Consider the following 21,873-nt stretch of genomic DNA (forward strand, 5'->3'; position numbering starts at 1 on the left):
CTCAAATAAGAAAATTCCACATATGAGTGAAATCATATGGTATTTGTCTTTCTCTGACTGACTTATTTCACTTAGTGTTATCCTCTCTAGCTCCATCCAAGTCATTGCAAATGGAAAAGTTTCATTCTTTTCTATGCCTGAGTAATATTCCATTATACACACACACACACACACACACACACACACACACACACCCCTCTTCTTTATCCATTCATCAGTTGATGGATACTTGTGTTGCTTCCATAATTTGGCTATTGTAGCTAAAACTCTTTGGGTAAATACCTAGTAGTGTAATTGCTGGATCATAGGGTAGTTCTACTTATAACTCTTTTGAGGGCTCTCCATACTGTTTTCCACGGTGGCTGCAACAGTTTGCATTCCCACCAACAATGCAAGTGAGTTCCCCTCTCCCCACATCCTCACCAATGCCTGTTGTTTCTTGTGTTGATGAACTACAAAAGACCCCGAATGGCCAAAGTGACCTTGAAAAAGAAAAGCAAAGCTGGAGGCACCACAATTACAGACTTCAAGTTATATTACAAAGCTGTAGTGATCAATACAGCATGGTACTGGCACAAAAGCAGACACGTAGACAATGGGACAGAATAGAAAACCCAGAAACGGACCCACAACCTGTGGTCAGTCTTTGACACAGCAGGAAAGAAAATGCAATGGGAATGAGAGAGTCTCTTCAACAAATGTTGCTGTGAAAACTGGACAGCAACATGCTAAAGAATGAAACTGGGCCACTTTCTTACACCACATGCAAAAGTAAATTCAAAATTGATGAGAGACCGATACGTGAGACAGGAAACCATCAAAATCACAGAGGAGAACCCAGGGAGTAATCCCCTTTGACATCAGCCTTAGCAACTTCTTTCTAGATGTGTCTCCTGAGGCAAGGGAGACAGAAGCGGAAATAAACTATTACGACTTCATTAAAAAAAAAAAAAGATAAGTGCCCCCTTAATCTCCTTTATCTTTCTCACCCATCCCCCTGCACAACTCTTCTGAGGAAGCCATCATTTATTCTCTATATTCCAAGAGTCTGTTTCTTTTGTCTCTTTTTTTTCTGTTTTTTAAATTCTACTTATCAGTGAGATCATGTGGTATTTGTCTTTCTGACTGGCTTATGTCAATTAGCCTTATACCTTTTAGGTCCATCTGTGAAAATGACATGATCTCAATCTTTTTTTGTAAATGAGTAATACTCCATTGTATACTATATACCACATCCTCTTTACCCATTCATCTATTGATGGACACTGGGTTGTTTGCATATCTCAGCTATTATAAATAATGCTGCAAAAAACACAGGGGTGCATATATCTTTTCCTATTAATGTTTATGTTTTCTTTGGGTGAATATCCAGTAGTGCATTTACAGGATCATATGTTAGTTCTATTTTTAATCAATATTTCATTCCACGAGGCCTCACCAATATACATTTTCACCAACAGTACACAAGGGTTTCAATTTCTCCCACCATCACTAATCTTTCTCTCTTACTGTAAGTTGATTAGCAATCCTGTTCAATCTGCCACCTTAATTCTCCCTCACTGTAAAAAATAACATGTTGATAGGTTCCTGGGGATTAGGGAGTGCACATATTTGAGAGGCCCTAATTTTGCTTTCTAAAAAGTGTTTTCAGAAGTGTATTAATTTGTGTCACCCAAGGATCTGTATATGAACGAAGCAAACAGAATTTACACAGCCTCTAAAATGAGTGGGTGCATTATTCCCTCAAAATGAGACGCAATGATGATCTTTGGTGCGGAAGACCGAAACTTCCTATGCCTATCTCTAACACAGGATCCCAGGCTTGCTCATCAAAGAGTGGTCTATAGACCAGGATTCATGCATCAATGTCATCTAGAAGCTTGTTCTAAAGGCAGAATCTCTGGGCCACCGGGACTTGTGATTCAGCTCCTGCATTTGTAGTGGGATCGTGTAGAATCATGGACACCTTGCAGACCAGGTGAAGTTGGAGAAGTGTTGGTCTAGAATAGGTGTTCTCACTTATTAACTTTGACATCTGGGACAGCATAATTCTATTTGTGGAGGGTGTTTTCTTGTGGACGTGGGTGTTGAGAGCATCAGGCATTACCAGCCATGCCCAGGGGAAAATTCATTTCTGGTTGAGGACCACTGTCCCCAAGCTTGAGAACTAGAAGCATCCTGACAGAATCACACTCATGGCCCATCGTATACTTGAGCAATGACTTTGGGCAGATCACTAGATGCCACCAAGTGCTATTCCTGCATGGAGAAGGGAGTTCAGAAACGTTGTTCTTCAGGGATAACATGTTTACAGAAAACTGAATCAAATAATCCCCATAAGGTGCTCATTACAAGTGATAGCACATACAAAGACCTAAGGATATATCTTATAATTAACAAACACTTTATAAGTGGGACCAAGGGACAGCTTTTAGCTTGAGATAAAGTAAGAAATTCTTAATTGTAATGGCAAACGTATCTTGAACCCAATGTGCGTAGTGCCCAAGGTTTATTATCAGAAGAACCAAGTTCTCCACCTCATTTAAAAGAAGAATAAACATGTCTGGAGATCTCTGGGTCCCCACCACAAGTCAGTGCCTTGAAGATAAAGAGACCTAGCCCTAGCGGGTTCCTCAGTCTTAGACCTGGAGGAAACTATAACTGGGAGCTGAGATGAGGTGCTAGGAGATTATCAGGAAGGAGGCAAGTTCAAAGAAAAGGAGTGAAAAAAAATCCACCACAGTTTCACCTTGAGACTGTCGATCATTTTATATCACAACCTGCATCATTCCTCCTGATGATGTGGACTCTAACAGTGTTCAGTTTCAGCCTCTGGCTATTGACACGGTGCTCTGGCTATTGAAAGCCCAGGCACTCACCTGTGCCCATGTGCCTGTGGACATTCCCATGCACATTCCCTGGCAGCCTATGCTGTGACTGCACTGGCCCTTGGGTTCTTATTGTAAGTGCAAGAAACACCTCAGGAACACCCATCAGAGAACTCTAAAAATGCAACGTTTATTACTCAGGGATCCTGGAGAGCCCGTGGGACACCCTAAGGCCATTTGAGGAGGTGTCAGTGGGAGAGGGAGACATTGAGAGGGAGGGAGAGAGAGAAAGAGAGAGAGAGAGAGAGAGAGAGAGAGAGAGAGAGAGAGAGAGAACTGCTGAGGCATCTGGTTTATTGAGGTCCATGGCCAGAGTGACTAGGGTTTTGTGTCTCACACCTTAGTGGACAATTATATATGAGTAGATTTTGACTACTGAAGGGGAAAAGCAGGTTGATTCATGGGAAGTTATTTGAGCTCGCCAGGGCTTTCTAAACAGGTACTTCATGGCAGGGGCAGTCTAAGTAATTGTATCACACACCTGACAATATATTTATTCAACATGGTTGTCTTTGAAATGGATGCCTCAGAAATCAAAAGCTTAATTTCAGGCACTTACTCTTACCATGCTACTGTATTTCATAACCGGTCTTCTGGTTTATTCTGTTATTCAGCTCAGTGTCCAGAGAGCCTACCATAGCCACTGGCAAACCTGATTAGCATAAGGTAACTCCCAGTCGAGTCTTCGGGGAAAGACACACTTGAATAAACAGATCAACCTGTTATTTCCTTAGTGTCAGGATGACATAAATATGAGGCCAAATTTCAGAACACGCATTTTGTTACTAAACAAAATTTTCTTTTCTTTTATTTTTTTCCTTTTCTCTTTTCTTCTTTCCTTTTTTCTTTTCTTTTCTTTATTTTCTTCCCTTCCCTTCCCTTCCCTTCCCTTCCCTTCCCTTCCCTTCCCTTCCTTTCCTTTCCTTTACCATCAGAGTTCAGGCTGTGCATCTATGTATTAAAGATTCGTGTCCACAACTGATGGGGCTTATTCATTGAGGTACAGGATTGCTTAATGTCTTCTATGTTTTATCACTGAATTCTCTTCCTGTTCCTATTTGAGAACTTCCAATGTTACCTGCTAATATGACTCTTTATGGTGTATATGAAATAATTTCTTTTCTTAATATTTGTCATAAATGCTAAGGGATCCAAATGAACACCATCAACATCATCCATTTCGTACCTCCATCTTGCCCTGAAATCTCTCCCACATGCATGACCAGAGGATGCTTCACACGAGAGCTGGATGTCCTGCTGGCGTGTGGGTCAGGGTCCCCAGTTCTTCTGCACAAACGTGCATGTCCTTCAAACTCTCCCAGTAACCCTGAGGGGAGCCCACATGTAGTCACTTGTTCATAAAGTCATGGGAAGTAAACTTGCATCTCAGGATGATCATGACTGCTCTTCTTGATTGTCAAATCATATGTCACAAATCAAAAGCAGCACATGTTCTGATCGCCTCAGTCTGTTCGTTTGGATTATTGTGTCAGTCAGCTATTGCTGTATAACAGGCTGTCCTCGTCAAACAGGATATCATGATGATGCAAGGTCACGAAGCACAATGGTGAAGAAAGAATTCTTGAGACATTTTATGGTGCACAATTATGCTTTTATTATGGCTTGTGGACAGAATCTGTGGGCAGAAAGAGCTACACTTGGATTGTGAAGAGTGACTGATGATATACTTTTAAGTTTGTGGAGAGGGGGAGTAGAGATAAGGAAATTTCTAAGGAATTTCTGTAAGCTGAAAGTGAGGTTGACAGGACCTTGGTGGTCCGGCTCTTTTCAAGATAAGGTTGCTGTCAATCTCTAATAAAACATAAACATGAAGGCAGCCATGAGTTCCTGTAGAAGTGTCACACTTTACATGTCTTATGGATTTATCAGTGGGCTGCAAGTTGACATTGACTTTTAGCTACATTTCTCTTGCTTTTGTTCTTCTCATCAATAGTAGCTTTACAGTCAAATGGCATTATATTCTTGGAAGCATTTCTGAACTCTGCTGGGCTCCTTATAAGTCTAGAGTCGGGTGTGAATCTCTCTGTTGTGTTTCTAAGGCTCATCCATGATGCTGTGTGTGGTTGTAGTGCTCTTCTGTCTTCAACCAATTTATAATCTTATTACTAAATTTTTATTTTTATTTTTTTAAATGTGAAATTTATTGTCAAATTGGTTTCCATACAACATCCAGTGCTCATCCCAAAAGGTGCCCTCCTCAATGCCCACCCCCACCCACCCTCCCTCCTACCCCCCATCAACCCTCAGTTTATTCTCAGTTTTTAAGAGTCTCTTATGGTTTGCCTCCCTCCTGCTCTAACTTTTTTACCCCTTCCCCTCCCCCATAGTCTTCTGTTAAGTTTCTCAGGATCCACATAAGAGTGAAAACATATGGTGTCTGTCTTTCTCTGTATGACTTATTTCACTTAGCATCACACTCTCCAGTTCCATCCATGTTGCTACAAAAGACCATATTTCATTCTTTCTCATTGCCATGTAGTATTCCATTGTGTGTATACATTTACTACATTTTTATATGTAAGTTATTCTTCTATTTATAAATTAAGTGAAATTATCATGTGTATTCTTGTTTTTAACTTTATTTTTTATTTTTTTAAAATTTACATCCAAATTAGTATATAGTGCAACAATGATTTCAGGAGTAGATTCCTTAGTGCCCCTTACCCATTTAGTCCATCCGCCCTCCCATGACTCCTCCATTAACCCTCAGATTGTTCTCCACATTTATGAGTCTCTTCTGTTTTGTCCCCCTCCCTGTTTTTATATTATTTTTGTTTCCCTTCCCTTATGTTCATCTGTTTTGTCTCTTAAAGTCCTCATATGAGTGAAGTCATATGATTTTTGTCTTTCTCTGACTAATTTCATTTAGCATAATACCCTCCAGTTCCATCCACATAGTTGCAAATGGCAAGATTTTGTTCTTTGTGATTGCCAAGTAATACTCCATTATATATATATATATATATATATATATATATATATATATATACCACATCTTCTTTATCCATTTATCCATCAATGGACATTTGGGCTCTTTCCATACTTTGGCTGTTGTTGATAGTGTTTCTATAAACCTGGGGGTGCATGTGTCCCTTCAAAACAGCACACCTGTATCCCTTGGATAAATGCCTGATAGTGCAATTGCTGGGTTGTAGGGTAGTTCTATTTGGTTTTTTGAGGAGCCTCCAGACTGTTTTCCAGAGTGGCTGCACCAGCTTGCGTTCCCAATCATGTGTATTCTTTGAATTTAATTCCACTGCCTTAACACTTGTTTTCCTTCCCTGTTAGAAGCTATCTCCCAAACCTGTAATGGAGAGTCAGCTTCTGTGCTCTCAATCCTACCCATAGCCCTGCACCATAGAGATTTTCCCAATTAATTAAATTATTAGCATATAATGACGCTCAATAATCTGTATTAAAGTATACAGCTAAACATAACTTCCTATGAATCTTGTAAGGCAAGAATGAAATGCATGGAAGTTAATTTTTTACTCCAAAGAAAACATTCAAGTGTAGTGGTTGTGTCTTAAGTGTTTGTGTGCATATACTTTTTTTTTTCAAGTAAGCTCAATCAGATGTGTACACCCACATATGATTTATGATTTTATCTTTTAAGTTGAAAGAAGACTTGAGAGAAAGTTAGAGAGGATAGAGAAAAGATTGGATGCTTGAATAAACATAAGATAAAAGGATGCAGAAATAAAGGCAAAAGTTTCCATTGCAATGGGTGACCTCAATTTTTGTTTTTAAATGTGTTTAATTCAAGTTAGTTAACATGCAGTGTAGTCTTGGTTTCAGGAGTAGAACCCAGTGATTCATCACTTACATATAACACCCAGTGCGCATCCCCAAAAGTGCCCTCCTTGATACATATCACCCATCTAACCCACCCCCCATCCACCTCCCCTCCAGCAACTTTCAGTTTGTTCTCTGTCTTTACAAGTCTCTTATGGTTTGCCTCCTTCCCTATTTTTATGTTATTTTTCCTTCCCTTCCCCTATGATCATTTTTTTTTAAATAATTTATTGTCAAATTGGTTTCCATACAACACCCAGTGCTCATCCCAACAGGTGCCCTCCTCAATGCCCATCACCCACTTTCCCCTCTCCCCAACCCCCATCGACCTTTGGTTTGTTCTCAGTATTTAAGAGTCTCTTAGAATTTTCCTCCCCCCAGATGGCTATCCAGGGGAATTCTACCAAAGATTAAAAAAGGATTAACACCTATTCTTTTGAAGCTGTTCCAAAAAATAGAAATGGAAGGAAAACTTCCAACCTCATTCTTTGAGGCCAGCATTACCTCGGTTCCAAAACCAGACAAAGAACCCACTAAAAAGGAGATTTACATACCAAACTCCCTGATGAACATGAATACAAAAATTCCCGATAAAATACTAACAAACCAAATCCAACAACACATTAAAAGAATTATTCATCAGTATCAAGTGGGATTTATCCCGGGAGGCAGGGCTGGTTCAATATCCACAAATCAATCAGTATAATGCATCACCTTAATAAAAGAAAGGATAAGAACCACATGATCCTCTCAATAGATGCCAAAACAACATTTGACAAAATAACTCATCCTTTTTCCTACGGATGGGTAATTCCCCAACCAAGGCCATTACCCCTTTGGAATGCATTATGGTTCATATTCTTTTGCACGAAGGCTTGGCCCCAATACAAATTGGAAGAGGGAACCTGGTCACCAGAGGGAAATATCAATGACAATACTATCCTACAAGTGGACATGTTTTGCAAATGTGAAGGGAAATGGGGAGAATTCCCCTATGTTCATTGTTCTTGGGCCTTAAGGAAAAAATTGAGATATATGTAAGCAACGTAAGGTGGATCATCATTTAATGGCAACCCTTTCTAGAGCCCAGCAATCAGGAGGGGACACAATTAAGGGCCCCTCACCTGTACCCAAAACAGACCTAGAGAAGGAAGAAGGGAACTCTCCCTCCTCCTCCTCCTCCTCCTCCTTGGGTCCTCAATCTACATATAAAAAAATGCAACTCTGTTCCCTGCTACCCACCTTATCCAGGCCCTCCCCATAATGTAACAGGCATGTTTCCCTTACAAGAAGCTAGAATGCCAGAAGAAAAAACCTTTACATTACAAGGTTTAAGACAGGTAAAAGGAGATCTAGGTACATTTTCTGACTGAATAAGTATATAAAGTCTTTTCAGAATATTATGTATGTTTTTGAGTTGACCTGGAAAGACATAATGCTTTTGTTAAACCAGACTCTTAGTGAGATAGATGCTTTATAAAAAAAAAAACAACTAAGGAAATCTAAGATTTGGCCCTTAAATTATGTTAAATTAGCCACTATTTTACAAACAAAAAATGAGAGCCAGAGGGCCTTCCTGAAAAGGTTGAGGGAGGTTCTCATTAAATATATGGCTATCTCCCCTGACACCACTAAGGCTGAGATGATTAAAAGGACAAATTTGTCGCTCACTGAGCCCTACTTATTCAGAGAAAATGCAAAAGTTGGCTGTTGGCCTTGAAGGGACCCTGGAGGAGCTCTTATGAGCTGCCAATTGGGTATATTACAACCAAGATCAAGAGGAGAATAAAAAAAAAAAACAAACAGAAAAGGAGGCTTAAAAAAATCTGAGGCCTTAGTTGTGGCCTTAGGTACTATGTGAGATCGGGCTTCCCGAGGTCCTGGCACCAAGTGCCATTTATATGGCCGCTGAGAGCACTAAAATGAGAATGTCTTCAGAGGGGACAACCAAAATGAAAACCCCAAAAGCCATGCCCCTTATGTGGAGACAATCACTGGAGATCTGAATACCCTGGGGGACCTCTGTCTGTGAGGGCTCAGATAACAATGTCCCTGGAAGGGATTAACCGGGGCCTGGGGCTCTTCACGGTGCCCCCCCCCCCCCAACCCAAGTGTCTATCAGAAACCCAGAACCTCGAGTAACTCTAAATATAGAAGGGAAGGAAAACTAGTTGATTTCCTTCTCGACACCAGAGCGACCTTTTCTGTCCTCCTTTCCACTCCAGGCCAACTATCCAAATGCAGCAGGACGATTAGAGGCATCTTCGAGAAACTTCTAACTAAAATTTTCTCTTAGCCCTTGGGATATATATGAAAAAATGTAATTTTTTCTCATTCTTTCCTGATAATGCCAGAGAGCCTTACTCCCTTGCTAGAAGGGGACATTAGAAGTAAATTAGAGACTATGGTGCTACCAACTCCAGGACAGATAAACAATTATGTGAGTTTTTGAAAATTACTGGATATTGTAGGCTGTAGATACCAGGGTTCAGGAAAATAGTTTGCCTGCTATATCAATTATTAAAGGAGACTCAAGCTGACCTACTGTCCCCCCAAAAATAATAAACTGGGGTCTAACTCCTAGACACTGTCTCCAGCCGTTGGAATGGTTACAAACAGAGCAGGACAATTACTCTTACAAAGATCTCAGAGCTAAAAGAGCATTAAAACACAGCATCAAGCCTTTTATTTAGGGAGGGACAAAACATCTCAAATGGCCCAAAGGATGTTTACCCTAATGATGTCTCATCCCCAAAATTTGTCAAGGACGGTTCTGCAAGCAGGATCATCCTGTGAAGTATGTCTTAGAAACACTCCTGTCAACCACAAACTTGTTATCCCAGGCAATCAAGAAACTGGAGGCTGTCCAGGAAAGACTGACAACTAAGTTTCACTCATATGCCAAGGTCAAAAAAAAATTCCAACATCTGTTGGTATGAGTTAATACTTTTACTAATTGGGCAAAGGCTTTCCCCTATGAGACAGGAAAGGCACAAAAAGTAATAAAACTTCTGCTTTATCAAATAATGCCTAGGTTTGACTTACCTAAATATTTACAAATTAATAATGGTCAATGGCTGCCTTGACTCTTTCTCTGGTAGCACTCCTGGCTCTTGGAAAAGTTTTACATCTCAAAATAAAGCAGACTGTCTGTTTACACTCAGAAAAGCTCTAAATAACACCTCACAAGCATTAGATGCTTTAAAAATTGTTTTTAAATTAAGTTAAGTCCAAACTCTTGGAAATAGAGCCACCGTTGATTACTTACTGCTCCTGCTTCTCCATCACCTGGGTCATGAGAGATTCCCTGACATGTGTTGTTTACAAAGGTTGTCTGACAGGTTTGGAAACCATAGACATGATCTTAAGATGCCATCTTGTTGGTCAGTATAATTTTTCCTTTGTGTTTTTCTCTGTGTCTGCTAATGCCTGCCAGCCTTCCTGCAGAACCATACTATGGGCCATTCCACCGACCCCTTGGGTAGACTCCAACTGCTGTACCCCCCACACCATCCCTTATCAGCCTGAAGAAGCCAGAACAGTCGTTGCCCCTGTTCCCTAACAGCGGTTCCAGGCCCTGTTCCAGCAGAGAAATAAATAGGGAAAGGGTTAACATTAGGCAGGGAGAGAGAAGGGACCTTCAGGGAGGCAGAGGGCAGCTGCAGGTGGGAGGCTGAAGAAGCGGATGGGGTTCTCCCCTTATGAAATCCTTTATGGGCGCCCCTCCCCCATTATCAAGGGCATGGGGGAGGGATCTAAATGAGATAGACCAACTAGCCCTGAGACAACAGATGCGAGGCCTTGGCTCTATCCTAACCACCTTACACCCCTGGGTCAGGGAGCGATTATCTGAATCTGACCACAGACGCTCATCCCTTTAAACCAGGAGATGCAATAGGGATAAAGGAGTGAAATGTCCAACCGCTAAAACCCCTCGGGAGGGGCCCGTTCACTGTCATTTTGTCCACCCCTACCGCAGTAAAGGTGGCCAACGTGTGTCCCTGGATTCACTACAGCAGAGTGAAGCCGGCATCTCAAAACTGGGAGTGCATTCCTGACCCATCAATGCTGTGCAAACTGACCATACGGAAGATTCTGCAACTCCAGAGGCTCCAGGAGACTGCAGCCCTGCTTTAGTCACTCCAGAAGCTGACCTACACATGGCAGAAGCTTGAGGAATCGGCAGTCTGGAGAAACAAAAGACCGTCGTTATTTTCTGTATGTTTCCTTGTTGTGATGCACTGTCATGCCTCGTTTCTCACTATTATCATGATTCTTGCTCTACTCTTTGCCATAGGATTGGCCGAGGCCACCCCGGCCAGCTGGAAACGTGGTGAGAGGTTTCTGTGAACACTCACCCTCCCTTTGTGGATCGGATACTTCGCTGGTACCAACACGGGGAAACAATGGCCATAGAGACTAGAAAATTGGATCCCCACAAACCTTATAGTAAAACAGGGTTTGGCTTCTCAGAAGCTCAATTATTGGGAAAAAGTGTCCTGCCTGGTGGGGAAAAAGTTCATTGTCGTCTCTTAAAAACTTAACATGAGTAAGCCAAAGATTTTATAACTCAACTGTCCGGAAAACCCAATGGTGGGGGACCCCAGATCACCTTGAGCCAGATCCCCACCCCTTGTCTAACTTCTCTCATCTCTGAGACGCCTGGGACAAGGTCAATACAGCTATCAAATGGCGGGTCCCAGGTGGACTAGCCTGGATATGTGGAAGGAAAGCCTATATATATAGTACTTCCCTCAGTCTGGTCAGGATCATACACTCTGGGAACTCTTCATCCATCTTTCTTCATGCTCCCACTTGCCAGAAGGAAACATTTGGGAGTCCAAGTGTATGGGGACAGGGAGATTCAAAGAAAGCGGTATGCTTTACAAATTGGCAACTAAAAAGATGATGAATGGCCTCCTGAGCATATAATCCAATATTATGGCCCTGCCACCTGGACAGAGGGTGGGTCCTGGGGCCACTGTGCTCCCATTTACATGCTAAACCGCATAATCAGACTACAAGCAGTTATAAAAGTTATAACCAATGAAACTGCCAGAGCTCTTAACTTACTAGCTAAGCAACAAACCAAAATGCACAATGCCATTATCAGAATCACATGGCCTTAGATTACCTGCTTGCTTCCGAGAGAGGTGTTTGTGGAAGATTTAACCTTAGCAACTGCTGCCTACAGATAGATGAGGGAAAAGTCATAGAGGAGATCACAGATCAAATAAAAACGTTGCTAATGTCCCTGTCCAGACCCCGGAAAAGTTGGGACCCCGGGGAGTTATTTGGAGGATGTTTTTCAACTCTCAGTGTATTCAAAACCCTCATGGGAATCTATCCTCCTAATTTTGGGAGAATGCTTAATCTTACCCCTGGTTGTACGGATGCTTACCCCTGGATGCTTAGCTCCCCTGGTTGTACGGTCTGCCTCCAGTCTCATTGAAGCCATGATTTAGAAAGGACGGCCACTCATGTAATACTGTTATAAAAATATTAACCTCTAAACCAAGATGATGCTCTTTGTCCCAAAATAGGGGGGGTCTGAGCATCAAAGGGGGGGATGTGGTAGGGTCCCCTCCCTAAGGAGAGAAGAAAAAAGAGAGAAAGGGAAAAAAACAAGATAGCCTGGCCATGTGCCTACGTGACAATATCCCTCATGACCTTGTGAACTGAGACTACTTAATCAGACTACATGTTTTTGTATGTTACCATATACAGGAGACAAAGAAATAAAAATATATTAAAAAAAACTATGCCACGGGACGTTGGGGGCTCAGTTCTTTGGGTACAAACCCAACTGAGCAGTGCCGGCCAGAATCGAGTTGCCTCCTGGAAAGAAAAGCCTTGGAGTCATGACTTTCTGTGCGAGAATCCTGCTACGTTATTTCACTCAGTATAGCACCCTATACTCTCCATCCATGTTGTTGCAAATGGCAAAGTCTCATTCCTTTTTACGGATGAGTAATATTCAATTTTTTGTATATAAATATATAAATATATTTGCCAATCTACTTTACACATTCATCTGTCACTGGACGCTTCCAAAGAGTGGCTAGTGTAAACAATGGTGTAATAAACATGGGGTGCGTATATATTTTCGAATTAGTGTTTTTGTTGTCTTTGGGTAAATATCCAGCAACAGAATTACATGATCATGTAATTGCTTTGAGGAGCCTCGATACTGTTTTCCACAGTGGCCGCACCAGTTAGCATTCCCACCAACGTGAATGAGTGTTCCCTCTTCTCCACATCCTCACCAACATTTGTGTCTTGTCTTCTTATACTAGCCATTCTGACTGGTGTGCGGCGATAGTCTTCTTCTTTGGGGTGTCACATAAAGGGAATTGTTTTATTTCCTTTTCAGATCATTCATTCTTTGTATGTAAATATGCAATTGATTTTTTGAGGGTTGGCTGTGTACCCAGTTTCTTGGCTGAATTAATTTATTGGAGGTGCTAGTTTTTTGGTGTTATCTTCAGGATTTTCTACATACAAGATCACATCATCTACATGCATAACTTTATTTCTTTCTAACCATTTTGGATACCTTTTCTTTCTTTAATTGCTCTGGCTAGAACTTCCAGTGTTGAGTAGAAGTTGTGAAAGCGGGCATCCTTTCCTTGCTTCTGATCATACAGGAAAATGCTCACTGTATCACCCTTGAGCACATGTTTGCTGTGGGGTTTTCATACAGGGCTTTATGTTGAGATAGTTTCCTTCTATTCCTAGATTTTAGTGTTTTTAACATGTTCCATTTACAAATGTAAAAATTAATTTCCTGACTGCAAAATATAAACAATGATGTATCTTCCAGATTAGCAATGCATGGTCATGTCATGCTTTTTTTCTCTTATTTTGATAGTCACATCGACTACATGGAACTAGGCAATGATATACGAAGTTCAAAATTTCTTCTTCTGGGATCTTTGGAGGAACCAGAATTGCAACCCTTCCTCTTTGGGCTGTTCCTGTCCATGTACCTGGTCACCATACTTGGGAATCTGCTCATCATCCTGGCTGTAAAATATGACTCCCACCTCCACACGCCCACGTACTTCTTCCTCGCCCACCTGTCCTTCGTAAACATCTATGTCGCCTTCACCACGGTCCCCCAGATGGGAATGTACAAACACAGAGAAGTTGTAAAAGTCATAACTTATGAAAGCTGTGTCATGCAGATGTACTTTTTCATACTCTTTGTAGGTTTAGACAACTTCCTCCTGACTGATGACTTATGACAGCTTTGTGGTCATCTGTCACCCGCTACACTACCCAGTCACCATGAACCCCTGGCTCTGTGGACTGCTGGTTCTGGTGTCCTGGATCATGAACATCCTGCATTCCTTGATACAAACCTTAATGGTGTTGCAGCTGTCCTTCTGGACAGGCATGCAAATCCCCGATTTTTCTGTGAGCTCAATCAGATGATCCAACTTGCCTGTTCTGACACCTTTCTTAATGACATGATGATGTATTTTGCAACTGTGCTGTTGGGTGGTGCTCCCCTGGCTGGGATCCTTTACTCTTATTCTAAGATAGTTTCCTCCATACGTGGGATCTCATCAGCTCTGGGCAAGTATAAGGCATTTTCCACCTGTACATCTCACCTCTCGGTTGTCTCCTTATTTTATTGTACTGGCCTGGGGGTGTACCTCAGCTCTGCTGCTACCCAGGGCTCCCACTCAAGTGCAATATCCTAAGTGATGTACACAGTGGTCACGCCCATGCTGAACCCCTTCATCTACAGCCTGAGGAACAGAGACAGAAAGGAGGCTCTAAATGTATTTTTCAGAGGGAAGCTATAAAAGAGCCATTTTCCCAGAAGTACCTGTGATTGCTGGCTCAAAGCTTAACAGCCAGAGATTGTGATCCTTTAATCAGATCATGGAAGAACTTAATCCCTCTATTCATATCCTGGAATTTCAATTTTTCCAAAGTTCGACTGCTTTATTAAATTTAAATAAGTCCCTTTGTTTAACTTTATGCTCCTTCTGGTACCCACCAGTTTTTCCTTTTTTTTGTTTTCTTACTTTCCAAAGTTAGTCCAACCTTGAATCAGAAACAGTTTGGAGATTCCCATTTGCTTCACATAGTGATGAACTGTACCAGTTTTATGGAATAAACTATATTTGGCAACTGAGGCCATTTATATAATTTTACTGTAGAGGAAATTCTGTGACTGCCCATTCCTTTCTACATGACTACCCTGAATGCTTTTCCTGATAATGTAGACTTTAACATATTAGTTTGTTTTGTAGTTAGTCATGGGGTTTTAGGATCCTCATTAGGATCCTGTTCTCTCTCTTATCAGCATCCACAGTATCCCTGGCACAGAATAGTAAGGCAAAAATTCCTTATGAAAAACATGCTCTGCTCCAAGTGTAAAGTACAGAAAGACAAATTTGCATAAACCAAGTGACTAATATGGGGTTACTATCCGAGGAGACCTGAAAAAATGATGACATAAAATTTTCAATCACGCCGTATTTTATTGCAGAAAATATGTTTTTGATGATGTATATCTTATTGAGGTGTGAGATATTTGGTGTCCATGTTTAAAGGGTTTTATTAATTGGAGTGAAGAATTTAGTGGCAGATTTTATATTATTTAATTGGATGATTTTTTTGTTTCTACTTGAAAATTTCCAGTGTTGCCTACAAGTATTGTTTCCTCCATTGTCCTAAACTTAATATCTCATCTTTAAAAATGTCATAAAAATTACAGTGTGAGTGAGTGAACCATATGTGTATTCTCTCTGGGATTAATTTCTTTACCTTTTTTATGCTCTAAACTCTCTTCAATCCTCATGATCAGAAGATGATGTGGACAGGAGCTTGAATTGCTGCCCAGTAATGCTCTGGGTATGGAGTCTTGTGACCAAGAGTCCCACAAATTATCCACACAAAAAACATATAGGTCTTTCCAATCTCTACCAGTTACCTAGAAGAGAACCTGAATGGTAGTCACTTTTTAGTACATTTATCTGAAATAAATGTGAATAACCAGGTCATTATGAATGCCGTCTTCAAATATCAGAACAAATGCCAAAAATAAAAAGCAGTAGATTATTCTTAATTGTCTCAGATTTTTTCATATTGGTTATTGTATCAGTAAGCTATTGGTGCGTAACAAGCCTTGCCAAAGGTAAATGATTTAAGATAATGCTTTCTAAATTTTTAAAATTTATATTTTAATTAGTTAATATGTAGTGTGCTATTGGTTTTAGAAGAAGAATTTAGTGATTCATCACTTACACACAACACCCAGTGCTCATCACAACAAGTGTACTCCTTAGTACCCATCACCCATCTAGCCCATCACCCACCTACCTCCGTCCATCAACCTACACTTTCTTCTCTATCATTAAAAGCATCTTGTGGCTTTTTTCCCACTCTTCTCTCCCCCCATATGTTCATCTATTTGGATTGTTACATTCCACGTATCAGTGAACTCATATGATATTTCTCTCTCTCTGATCGACTCATTTCAGTTAGCATAACACATTCTATCTCCAAAGATCACATGGGAATCTATGTTTGGGAAGTCTTCCCCTCTCTGTTGGTCTCCTCATGAGGTTGTGGAGGGCTGTGGGTCTGCTGGAAGTGCTCTGTTAATCCTGGCTGCATTCTCACATCTGGGAACTTGCTGGTTCCTAGATAGGCTAGGCTAGGTTGACCATCCTTACAGCAACTGGGCTCTGCTCCACATGATTTCTCCATCTACAGTAGGCTTGCTTGGACTTGTTTCAATGGCAGAGGCAGGGTTCCAAGAGAGCAGCAGAAACACGCCAAAGACCCTTGAGGCACGTTGTCATTTTTACCAGATAGTATTAGCCAAGGCAAATAAAATACTAAATTTAACCCAGATTCAAAGGTGGAGAAGTGGGAGTAGCTTCCCAGTCACATTGCAAAGTACATGGATACAGGGATAAGTGGTATTTGGGGCCATGTCTGCAAAAGGTGTACCACATGTGTAATTTTCAATTCAATAAAGTTGTATTGGTGCAGGGCAGAAAATCAACACACAGAACAATGTAGTTCAGTACAACATAGTGATTCAACAATTCTACATGTTACTTGGTGCTCATCATGGTGAGTGTGTTCTTAAGGGTTGAATCTAAAGGGTTTTCTATATTCAGTTCATATCATCTATAAATCAAGACAATTTTACTTCTTTCTTTCCAATTTAGAATCCAATGAAGAAATGAGCAGAAGACATGAATAGACACTTTTCTAAGGAAAACATCAGGATGCATTTTTTTTAATCTTGCCTGAATGCTTTAGCTAGGTGGACACCGTTGTGTTGCCGATGATCTCGGAAGAGAAGTTTTCTAACCTTTCCATGATGGAGTACAGTGTTATTGTGGGTTTGTCATATACAGCCTTTTTCTTTCATGTTGAGGTATGTTCTCCCTATACCCAGTTTGTTGAAGATTTTTTTTTATAATCGTGAAAGGATGTTGTATTTTGTCAAAAGCTTTTTGCATGTATTGAGATGATATGATCATGATATTTCATTCTATTAATGCGGTGTATCACCTTTATTGATTTGCTTGTGCTGAACCATCCTCTGTATGCCAGGGATAAATCCCACTTGATCATGGTGTATAATTCCTTTAATGTGTTGTTTGATTCAGTTTCCTGATATTTTTGAAAAATTTTGTGTGTGTGTTCAGCAGGGATACTGGTCTATATTTTTCTTTTTTTGTACTGACCTTTTCTACCTTTGGTATAGGGTAATGTCAGCCTTGGAAAATGAGTTTGAAAATGTGTCTTCCTCTCTAAGTTTCTGGAAGAGTTTGAGAAGACTTATCATTAATTCTTCTTTATATGATTAGTAGAACTCACCTGTGACACTCTCGGATTCTGGGTGCTTTTTTTTGCTGGAAGATTTTTGATTACCAATTTAATATCCCTACTTATTATTGGTCTCTTCACATTTGCTATTTATTCCTGATTCTGTTGTTACATTGTACATTTCTAGGGATTTATCTATTTCTTGTAGGTTGCCCAATTTGTTGCTGTGAGATAGTTCATAGTGGTCTCCCATGATTCTTTCTATTTCTGTGGTTTTGGTTGTAAAGCATCACCATTTGCTATTGATTTTATTTATTTGGGTCTTCTCCCTGCCCACCCCCCCCCCCCCTTTTTGGTCAAACTAAAGGCTTGTCAATTTTGCCTAGCTTTTCAAAACATTGGCTCCTCATTTTATTAATCTTTTCTACTGGTTTTCTGGTCTATATATCATCTATGTCTGCTCTGATATCTGTCATTTCTTTTCCTCTGCTGCTTTGGACTTAGTTGGTGCTTCTTTTCCTGGGTCTTTCAAAGATAAAGTTAGGTTATTTTCTTAAGGTCGTTTTTTCTTAATGTAGGCACTTATTACTATAAACTTCCCTCTGAGAACTGCTTTTGTAACATCCCATAAGTTGTGATATGCTATGTTAACATTTTCATTTGATTTAAGATTTTAAATTTGCTTTTTGATTTTTTTCTTTCACACGTCAGTCATTCACGAGTGCATGGCTTAATTCCCACGTATTTGTAGGATCTCAGGTATCTGTACTCTCACATCCACTGCAGCATGATTCACAATAGCCAAGACATGGAAACAGCCCAGCATCCATTGACAGATGAATTAATAATGATGACATCTATACAGTGGAATTCACCAATTCAAAAGGAAGACATGCTTTCCTTTGCTCAAAGATGGATGGACCCTGGGGGCATTATGCTAAGTAAAAGAATCAGACAGAGAAAGACAAATACTTTATGATCTCATTTATATGTGAGATATAAAAATCTGAACCATAGAAACAGAGAGTAGGTTGATGTTTTCCAGTGGCTAGGGTTTGGGGAAATGAGAAGGTGCTAGTGGAAGCCTAAAAACTGTCTGTTATAAGATGAATAAGTTCTGGGAACTTAATGTACAACGTGGTCATTATACTTAACTATATTGTGTTGTATATTTGAATGTTGCTGACAGAGTACATAGTAAATGTTCTTCCAACAAAAAGAAATGGTAACTATGTGAAGTGATGGATGTATTCACTAACCTATTGTGATGATTATTTCACAACATATAAATATGTGAAATCACCAAGTTATATGCTTAAACTTCCATAATTTTATTTGTCAATGAAATTTCAATAGAGCTGGATAAACGAAGAAAATATGTTCCAATGTCTCTGTCTTTTATTTACATTTCCAATGTAACCTCCTCCCAATGGAACCCTCCCAATAAACAAACAAACAAACAAACAAACAAACAGTACCAGGATGAAAACCTTTATGAGTATGTCAATGGGAAGGTCAATCAATAGAAAAACAGTATCTACAGAAGGATGCCATAAAAATAGCATCAGTGATACAATAGTTGCTAACTTCATTAATCAACGAGTTAGATACAGGGTCCCCAGTCTCTCTGAGGCAACTGGAAAGAAAACCTTGGTTTCTTTGTCCTTTTCTTTTAATAAGAATGTTGATCTATAGGCAAGTGGTGAGGAGGAAACTTACATTTGGAGGAAAGCTTGACCATCTGGAGTAGAACTTCCATAACTGATCATTAGACACCTAATTCTCACTCTCTTGTCAGATCATTGCACTGCTGAAGGTGGAAGTGGAAATGAAACCTACTGAATTGAAATTAACAACCATGGTAGAATATTTGCAGAGGTGGCCCCAAATGCCGTCTTTCTCTGTAGCCATATCTTTGACAATGTGCACAGTACCTTACATCAGGAGGTGGAGACTATTCTTCCACCTTTGATTCTGGATGGATTAGGATTTTTCATTTACTGCAGCCAGCATAATATGATAGAAGTGACAGTGGAACTTAAAGGCCTTGTGCATTTCTGCTGCTCTCTCTTGGAACTATGGCTCTGCAAAGTGAATAAAATGAGATGGCCTGCAGAGGAAGTGGGGACATATGGAGCACAGCCCAGTTGTCCAAGTCAAGGCCACCCTGGATCAGCCACAGATAGCTGGCCTAGCCCCAATTATATTAGAATGCCCTGGAAAGATCAGCAGAGCCTCCCCAGCTGACACACAGCTGACTCAAGACCCTTGAGGAGATCAACAGAGATTAGAACAACTCAGCACCATACAATTCCACTGAATTCTAAAGACATTCTACCAAGCCCTTTGCTTTCAGGATGGTTTGCTATGCAGCAACATTCATGATCATTCTGTTATTCAAGTTTATTTTGGATAATTATTAAAAAATTATTCCTTTTCAGTTATCAGTAGAGTTTGGAAGGATTTGCATTTGGGTGGAAAAAATATGGTGTCCTGGAATCACATAACTGAGCAGGAATTCAAGCTCTCTTGTGCCCTGCAAAGACATCTTGATTTTAGCCCAATGAGACTCATTTTTGGCATTGACCTCCAGACCTGAAAGAGTGGAAATTTGTTTCTTTTAAACCTTTAATGTGATAATTGTATAAAGCAGCAGTTGGAAATGACAAAGACATTCATCCAAAAAATTTTCTTTGAAGAAATAGAACCCAAGACTCTCAATTCATTTACGTAGCTTCCTTGACTAAGGGCATTTTGTGTTGAAACCCTACTTGAGTAGAAGAAACAAAACCTGAAGTCAATTTGGAGATACTCAGCCTTATGAGCTGGTACACAGGATTTCTCCTTACATAAATGCAAATATGATACAGTTTCTGAGACCTCTGGGCATTAAGATAAGAAACATGATTCATTGTTAAAAATAAGGCCACCTGTTCTACTCTAATTTTTTTGTCTAAATTTCTACATTCCTAGAATTCCAAGTTAAGGCAAACCTTCATTCTCTTCCTTTCTTTACCCTCAAGTTTCTCTCAAGCTTTCTTTCAACACAACATGTAAGTTATAATGAGTTACAATAAGGGTCATGAATTTCATGCATGTACATCTATGTATGTGAGTGAGTTTGTTTGAAAGAAAAATACACAAGTTAGAGATGGAGGGAGGCAAACCATAAGAGACTCTTAAAAACTGAGAATAAACTGAGGGTTGATCGGGGGTGGGAGGGAGGGGAAAGTGGGTGATGGGCATTGAGGAGGGCACCTGTTGGGATGAGCACTGGGTGGTGTATGGAAACCAATTTGACAATAAAGTTCAGATTTTAAAAAAGAAAAATATACATAAATACACATACATTTGTATGTACATTTGCATACACAACCCTTATTCTTGAACATTCTTTGGACTCAACAGTATTTCTACATGTCATCGTTCCTCACCACATCTCTTGAAGTTATGTTTATCTTCCACATTGCCTTCAGAAGAAAGCAATGGGTAGAGTGATCATATCCTAAATATCGCATAACAAAGCAGTTAAAACTTACCATGAGCCTTCTTGAGTACTATATAAATGGAATCATGCAGTATGTACCCATGATTTTTCAATGGCTCTTTCAATTTAAAGTTGTATACTTTAAATATGTGCAGTTTGTCGCATGTAATAATGCTCCAATAAGTTAATTAGAAATTAAAAATTCTAATGGTGCATGACTCAGGGTCAGATCTGGAGCACAGTGAGCTGAGTCACACCTAATGGGGTGGGAGATCTCTCTACCAGCTGTGAAAAAGCAAAGGTTCACATGTAAATATTAAAATAGTGGAACTAAATTAAGACAAATCACATTCAATAAACTCACGTTTTGTAGACTAGAAGATTAGCCCACATATAGAAAAGGAGTAAACTGACATAAGTCAGTTCAAGACAGAAAGACACTAGAACCACACACCTCATGGACGAGCCTTCAAAACACAATGTAGAGATTCACACCTGACTATGGACTCATGAGGAGTCCAGCAGAGATCCGAACAACTTCCTACCCTACAATCCCATTCAATAATAAAGATATGTAGTAAGCTATTTTATTTGAGGATGCTTTGGACACAGCAATAGCTAACTGATATAATAATCAAATTGGGCAGAAATGAGGCCATTTGTCATAATCTGATTCTTTTTATTCTAGGAGTTTGTAGGTAGCATAATTGAAGCATCAGGATTATTCTATTCTTCAAGTTTATTTCAGATAAACGTATTAAAAAATGACCCCACTGAGTCCCTTTCAGGTAACACGGAAATTTTGGAAGGTCATGTATGTTTTCACAAAGCTTGTGACTCCGATTCACCTACCTGGACAGGAATCCACACTTGCTG

At 40.0% G+C, this 21,873-nt stretch overlaps 1 pseudogene; it reads left to right on the top strand.

The window, feature by feature from the left end:
- The first annotated feature begins 13,475 nt into the window (after positions 1 to 13,475).
- On the top strand, positions 13,476 to 16,718 carry LOC131510482 (olfactory receptor-like protein OLF4; annotated as a pseudogene).
- The last annotated feature ends 5,155 nt before the right edge of the window (positions 16,719 to 21,873 follow it).

Source organism: Neofelis nebulosa, chromosome 4, assembly GCF_028018385.1.
Source record: "Neofelis nebulosa isolate mNeoNeb1 chromosome 4, mNeoNeb1.pri, whole genome shotgun sequence".
NCBI lineage: Eukaryota > Metazoa > Chordata > Mammalia > Carnivora > Felidae > Neofelis > Neofelis nebulosa.